This window comes from Cicer arietinum, chromosome 7 (genome assembly GCF_000331145.2).
Source record: "Cicer arietinum cultivar CDC Frontier isolate Library 1 chromosome 7, Cicar.CDCFrontier_v2.0, whole genome shotgun sequence".
In the NCBI taxonomy this organism is placed as follows: Eukaryota; Viridiplantae; Streptophyta; class Magnoliopsida; order Fabales; family Fabaceae; genus Cicer; species Cicer arietinum.
In genome coordinates, this window is record NC_021166.2 from 31,940,587 (window position 1) to 31,949,130 (window position 8,544).

Here is an 8,544-nt window from a genome sequence, read left to right on the forward strand (position 1 = left end):
AGTTTCTAATTTAATGAGGGGCTGAATTGGAAATACTGCAATTTGGGATATAACTAATAATAGTTATATATAGGGGTAATGGTCCCCAAGGCAAACACAACAAGACTATTCAGTTTCAAAACCCTAAAGGAGAAAATTCTCTGGTTCTCTCTATCCCCATCAAGAGAGCAAGGTCTTCAGGGTGTTTTGCTGAGGAAGATCACCCAACCCATTGGCTCTATCATCATCATCTCAGGATTTCATTAATGGCAATTCCCACAGGTACGCTTCCGCCTTTGGCTATTCATCATGTAATTGACATGGATTGTTGAGCACAACGTTATTAGGGTTTTTCCAACAGTATATTGGTTAGTTTAAAAAAAATAGATATAGATATAGATATATATATATATATATATATATATATATATAATACTTCTTATTTTATTTTCTCACTAAGATATTTAGGAATTTTTGCATATATATCACTTTTTTTTTTAAACCTAACCAGTATACCCTATATTAAAATTTATATAGAAAAATGTCCTACGTATTTTTAACTTTCAGGAGATCGTTTCTCCGTCCTGCGACTACTTAAAGAATTTTTTTTTCTATGAGGTCGTATCCCCAGGATGTGACCAACTATAACCTCATACTGCATAATTATTAAGAAATAAAAATAAAAAATAAAAAATAAAAGTTTAAAAATAGTCGCATCCCGAGGATGCGATCTTTTACTGCAGAAAAAAAAAAGTGATCGCAGTACGATGATGCAACCTCTTAAAGGTAAAAAACAGTAGGATAATTTGGTATATAAATTTCAACGGAGGGTATATTGGTTAATTTTTTTTTAAAAAAAAGCGTATATAAAAAAAACTACATATTTATGATAAAATATAATAATGAAATTAATTAATGAAGAGTGAGACTTGTGGGTGACCTAGCGTCTTTGATAGTGAAGAAGATCGTAGCTTGATCTTGTAACATCCAAAATTTCATAATCAACCATTCTATTAATTAAATAGGATTTTAAATAAATTAATTTGGTGTTAAAATTATTTTAGAATATATGTTGATTAATTTTATGATTACTTCTCCTTATATGTGTGAGTTTCTTATGGTTTGATAATCGTATATATATATATATATATATATTGAATTTAATGAGTAGTATAAATTATAAATATCATGTTTAGTTATTTAATTTATTTTCAAAAATATAATGGTATTTTAGTAAAATTATTTTAGAGGATAAGATTTTGAGTGAGTTTACATGTAGATTTGCATTAGATATTTGTGGTGATATTTTCGTGTGCGTTAAACTACATAATAAATGTGTTCATAGTTATATTTTAATTATTTAAGACTCTCATATTTTAATCATTTGTTTTATAAATAATTGTCTTAAGATAGTAGTAATATTATGATTAATTTCTTTATTTTTATATATTTTCTATGATATGATGGTTTTATACGTATTTTTGGGATTTAGTAATAAATATAAATTATTTATGTTATATTTATTTATTTTATCGTTTTGACTATTCTATAAAAAAGGTAGTATTTTTATGTGGTTATTTTGTACAATATTATAGTAATAATTGTAGTTAATATTGTGAATATGAGAGTTTTTGTTATTAATGTATTTTAAAATATTAATTACTTTTTATAAATATTTCTTTTGAAAAATTAGTAATACTTTAGTAATGAAGTTGTGTTAAAAAAATTAGTTTTGGTAATTGTTGGTTTTATTTAAAAAAAAAGTAAAAGAAATGACTAAAATGTGTTTATGGGTTAGACCCTTATACAAGTAAAACCTATATATATATATATATCAATAAAGAAACAGCATGCCATGGAAACTTTGATCTTTGTGATAGTTGTTTATGAATATATGATATTCAGGATATGTGTAGTGGAAGCTTTGATTTTTATGATGGTTGTTTAAGAATATTTGATTTTCTTGATCTGAACTTGTGATGTATTATTTAGTGACATTTGAATAAGGTAGTGATTTTGTATAAGTTATTTTGGATCATTTGACTTAATCTTAGTGTGCTGTGTGAGAATGTTTCATTTTGATGATACACCATCATGTCATGACATATGCATCTTAGTGGGCTGTTTGAGAATATTTTATTTTGATAATGCACCATCATGTCATGGCATAGACATCTTCGTGATCTTCGTGGAAGTTGCATTTGTGGCAGGTTTATTTTTCTCATTGATTTGAGTGATTTTCTGTGTGGAAGTTGCCTTAATGACAAATATTATATCCGGATCATATAGTTATTAGGAGCATGCATAACGTTGCACCATCTTTTGATTGTTTGGTTGTGGTTAATGTATATTTAATGTGATAATAGTTTCTCTTAGACGATTTTATCTTATAATGAGATATTGATTCTCCTCGAGTGATTTTGACTTTATAATATGATTTTTTCTTGAAATGCTTTGTTATATTGTGATGTGTTTGATACGGCTATGTGTTGATTATTTGCGTGTTCTTCTTACTTATATTATACTATTAACATGATTTTAAAACCCATCTCCTTCATTGTTTGTTTTTGACTGACTTGACCCTGCGTTTAGGAAATCACAATTATTATAGGTTAATGAGTCTTAAAGTTCAAGTTTGGGAGAAGCCCCACTCTATTAGGTAGTATTGGAAATGAGAGTTATAAGTTATATTTTACTTATTTAATTAATAAAAAATATACAAGTATTACTAAGTGTTTGAAATTAAATTAAGAAATTATAGTTAAATCAAGTTTGTTGAGATTGCATTGTTCTATTGGAGAAAAAGTCTAAAGTATTTAGTTGGTATTTTGAGAAACGTGATGTCCTAATAACTCATAAAAGTTTCTTTTCTTTTGAAGGAGTTTTATTTATCTGCTGTAAATTTTAGTAAAAATATGATATAAATTATTATGTATATTACTTTGAGGCTTAAAGTTTACTAATCATTCAAATGAATAGTAGTTTAGGTATTCTTACTTAAATAATAAAAAAATAAAAAGTTATCGTAATTTTTCTAAGAGATAAGTATATTTAAGTAACACTTTGGATCAAAAAATTTGGAGAGTTACATTATGGTATCAGAGCAGGTACGTTCAATCAGACCGAGTGAGTTAAATGTCAGTAAGATGTCATTTGTGAGTTGTGTTCATTTTTTGATTTTTACCTAGTACTATTGGGTTATGTGCCATATGTTTTTCCTTGAAAGTACATGTCTTGTGAATTGATTGCCACCTAATTGGTGAGGTTGTTTGTTATCTATTCATTGTTGCTTAACTATTTTGTTTGGTGCATTTGAGGTCCTTACTTAAGTAACCAAGTACTTCTTGAAATTGCCTTATTAATTTTCTGAATTTTATTTGATTTGGATGTTGCAATATTTGCTCTTGAAAAATCATATTGTGGTTAACTTCTTAATTGAAAACAATTATGTTTCCATGCTTTATGTTGAAAAAAATTAGAAGTGACAATTTTCATTGATTAGTTGTGTGTCAGAAATTGTTAATTCTTGTTTATGTTAATCTAAATTGTTGCGAAATTATTTAATTTGCTTACTTAAATGTCAATCTATTTTTTTTTTCTTCTGTATTTTAATATTACAATTTAAACACTGCATAAATCTGATTGGTAATCTATATATCTTATGTTTAAAGTTCTAATTTTGCTATTGAGATTGATTTAGAGCATTCTTCTTAATTTTGATATACTAGAAAATTCATATTATTGTCACTAATAATTATTGAAATTTAAGGTTGGTTGAATTTTAAAGTTAGAGTTTTTAGAAAAAACAAATTGTGAAGAAGTTAAAGTTGATTTATTTTATAAAAGAAAATATAATTTTATTTTTGAATCGTTGTTGACTTTTTTTTAATCAATTAAATTGTGTTGGAGGTTGATTGATTTATTAAAAAAAATGTATTTTATGGTGCTAAATAATCAGTGGTACGTTTATAATAATTTAATTGCAAATGTTAATTTTAGAAGATTGTTTAACTTGAAAATAGTGTATCCAGTTGTTGATTCAATTTAGTTAGCTACAGTGTTATACTATCATCTAGTAAGTAATTACTTATCCTATTTACTACTTGAAAAAAATTCTTGTTTTAGTTTGTGTTAAGTGATGAGAACTAATTTAAAAATAATAATAATTTAATTGTGATAAATTGGAGTTGTTGAATTGCTATAGAAATATTCTATCTGTTAATAGTTAATATTTGATTTGTGAAATAAGCTTAGGGTTATGCTGCCATATTCTTTGGATCAGTTATGTTAATGTATATATGATTATGTGGGTTTGAAATTGTGTTTGATTAAGGTGCTCTATGTGTTGAGAATTTGTGTATATTATTTAAGAGTAGTACTTGACAATGTTTAAAAGCGAGATAATATTACTTATTCCTTGTTCTGATGGTTCATTATATATTAATGTAAGTGTCATTTAATTTGTGGTTGTTGCTACTTTTAATTCACAAATAAATTATTGTAGATGACTAATTAAGAGAGTTTTTAACTTGAAGTAAGGAGTAGAGTTTGTGGCGCCACCTTCATACTCTTGAACCATGTTAAAAGCCTTTTAATTACCCATGTTTAAATTTGAACGAATTTAATTATTATTACCTTAAGTAGTTGACTTAATGAGTAGGAAGAACTAGCTACCCCGATATTTCATTGTTGATAAAAGATGTGACAATAACTCATTTTTAGTAGTGTTAAAATACTTGTTAATTTTATTTTGAAATAATTGAGAAATATGTTCTTTTCTTACGTCAATTTGAGTGATTTAATTATTAAAGGGATGTGTTGTGAATGAAATGTCTACCTATGACTTCTTAATTGTTCTTCTTGATTACTTATAAAGTGTATTGTTATAAAACAATTGAATGTAAATCTTATATAGTGTCATTGAGTTGTTATATGTTTCTTTTTATAATTCTTATAAATATGAAATAACTTTATAATTTAACGATAGTTCGGTTTGTGGGACTTAAGTGAAACTTGTTGAGTAATTGGTGATAGGATTTAAACTTTATTTTTTAAGAAGTAAAACTAGTAATATATTGTTTGAAGAAAAAAAAAGTTGAAACTAACAATGTACTTGAAATATATTTCATTTCACCCAATTAAATGTAGTAGGTTATTACCAACTAAGTCTATATGCTATGTTTTATTTGTAAATTATAGTAAGTGACTCTATTGTCTTCCATTATTGAATGCTAAATGTGATATGTGTTGTTGACTCATGTTATAATTCCCATCATGTTGTGCAAGGTGATTTATAATATGTGGTATTTAAATGAGTTATAAATGCCCTTGGCATGTTTATTATATCCTTAGAGGCTAAGTTTCAATCTTGATGGTGGTATATGAGATAATAGTTCGTTTATTCTTCGTTATAAATTTCGAGGACGAAATTTCTTTAAGTTGGGTTGAATTGTAACATCCCAAATTTCATAATCAACTATTCTATTAATTAAATAGGATTTTAAAGAAATTAATTTGGTGTTAAAATTATTTTATAATATATGTTGATTAATTTTATGATTACTTCTCCTTATATGTGTGAGTTTCTTATGGTTTGATAATCGTATATATATTTGATTTAATGAGTAATATAAATTATAAATATTATGTTTAGTTATTTAATTTATTTTCAAAAATATAATGATATTTTAGCAAAAGTATTTTAGAGGATAAGATTTTGAGTGAGTTTACATGTAGACTTGCATTAGATATTTGTGGTGGTATTTTCGTGTGCGTTAAACTACATAACAAATGTGTGTATAATTATATTTTAATTATTTAAGACTGATGTAGCTAAATATCGGCTAAATTACATTCGTGGTCCTTTAACTTAATTTCAGGTAACGTTTTAGTCCTTTATCTTTTTTTTTCCCGACTTGGTCCTTTATTTTAATTTTAAGTGACAATTTGATATTTTATGTTTTAAAATTTCAACAATAATATCCTTTTTTATACAAAAATTCAAAAAAAATTTCAATCAAAACTCATAAAATTAATTATATTCTTCAATATAATGCAAATTTCATCAAATTCGTAACGCAAATCTTCAAATAAACTCATATTTTCATACTTTATTTGATATTTTTAGGAATAAAGGACTAAATCGGGAAAAAACAAGATAAAGGACTAAAACGTTACCTGCAATTAAGTTAAGGGACCACAGATGTAATTTAGCCGCTAAATATCACTAGAAGGGGGGTTGAATAAGGATTTTGCTGTTTAAAAATAATTTTCTCGTATTTTAAAAACTATCTAGAGGATGCATACTCGAGGATGGTTATTTAAACCTTTCAATTAGAGCTGAGCAAAAGAAAGAGAAAATGTAAAGAATGATACACACAACTTTTATACTGGTTCATCCAATGAAGGCTACGTCCAGTCCTCACACACTTGTGAGATTTCAATAATGTTCAAACTGATCAACCTCTCACAGAGGATAATTACACTTTGTGTATTCTTTAGCCTCACCAAAATTACGATCAAGTTTCAAATATTTTCAAGTGTAACTCACATGGAAATTATAGAGTGATATGAATGTGATTGTTTCTTTTTTCTTAGACACTTTCTAACAGGATATTTCAAAGATCTAATGTAGGATTATAGAAAGTGTGAAGAGAGGATGAATATTGCTCTTGATAGCTTTATGATACTTGATCTTTTAATGCAATGTTGTTGTGTGTTTGATAATGAAGAGCTCCTTGCCTTTTATAGAGATCTTGTGGTGATCTTTTCATGTGACAAACATCTTATGACCGTTGGAGACTTGATCAAAAAGTCCAAGGTCTTTGATCATAATTAAAGAACTGCCATCCAGCTGTCCTTGGACAGATGCAGTCCATCCTCAAGCAAGAGGATCAAACTTCTTAGGACTTGATCTTGAGTTGTCATTTTTTTTTCTCATTCTTCAAGACATGTAAGGCTATATCTTTGACTTTGTTGGCTACAACCTTTCTGAAAGTTAAAGGGCTAGGTCGTTTTCAACTTTTGAGAGTAATGTTGACAATAGAGAACCATCCTCTTACATAATACTGTCATCCTCTAGCACGTGGGTCAGACTTCCTTTCTTCAAGACATGTGAAGGCTTCTATTTTTGGCTTGTTTGTTGTTGCCTTTCTGTAGATTGACTCTATATTATTTTCAATCATACAAGACTGATATGTAGGTCTGATTTTAGCCTTTGCACATGATAGGATGGGTTGCTTTCAACATTTGGGAATGATGTGGACTTTATAGAACCGTCCTCCAACCTAGTACTACCATCTTCTTACATAGTACTAGCCATCGTCGTCCCTATTCTTTTGCCTTCTGACTTCTTTATTTCAAATGCTTTATTTATTCATTCTTTAAAACTATTTTGCCTTTCTTTAATGAATAAAAAAACATTTGTTTTGGTGAGGATGAGTATTATGCAGATTTGAAGCTTCATCCTCTTACGAGGTCATCCTCTTGAATTTCAATCCTCTAGATTTGAATCAGATTTTTCTCCTTTTTGTCTTAATGATTAATAACCTATTTTCTTATATGAATTCACTCAAAAACACAGATTAGTCATTAACCATAATCATAATCCTTTAAGTAATTTTGTTATCATTAAAATCATTTGAGAGAGATTTTGTCTCAACAACCTCCCCATTTTTGATGATGACAAAATTCTTTAGATTATTATTTTGAATATGAGAGAGAGAGAGAAAAATTATGAAATAACAGTTTCTGAGATGAAATGTTTATGCTCCCCCTAAATTATATGTGTAATATTTTTAAAGATAAAAAAATTACTCTCCCTGAACATATGCCAAATATTTTGAACAAAAGATGTGAACCATAAAGAGACTTCCTATTAATGAAACTGATAATACAAAAGATGGTTCAAAACAGCATAAACATAAACAAGCATTAACATAAGCATTTCACGAAGAAAAAAAAAAAGAACAGCTAGGTGATCATAATATATCTCCTCCTGAATTGGTCCGCAACAAAAAGGATGAGCCACAAAGCTACTCGGAGGAGGATGGCTCGTTAGACGAGGATGAATGAGAAGGGATGAGAACAACAGATGAAAGCTGGGTTGGTAGCTCAGGAGGATGATCTCCATGAGCAACAGTGGGAACCAAATGTTTGGTAACCCAGTCAAGAATGAGACCAAAATGAGCAATTGTGTTCTGGAAGGTATTGAAATTTTGAAGTAGTTTCTTCTGATCCTTCTTAATGGTCTTGAGGAGTTTCATCTGCTTGTGATTTTGCCTTTCCTCGGTCCTCTTACTGAAGTTCGATTCCTTGGGTTTATCATTGACACTTGAACTTTTATTTTGAGAACTCCCAGCTTTATCCTTTGATGAGTTACTAATTGTGGTAGCTAAAAAAGAATCAATGGAGTTGAACCGACCAGTGACCTCAGGAAGAGGTTAGGGAGGTTCTTCAATGATTGTAGTAGATGCTAGAGGAGGAAAAGTAGTATCCAGAGTTTCGTTCAAAATTTGAGAAGTTTCAACAGGAACATCCTTAGGAGGACTTTGTGGTGAGAAATGA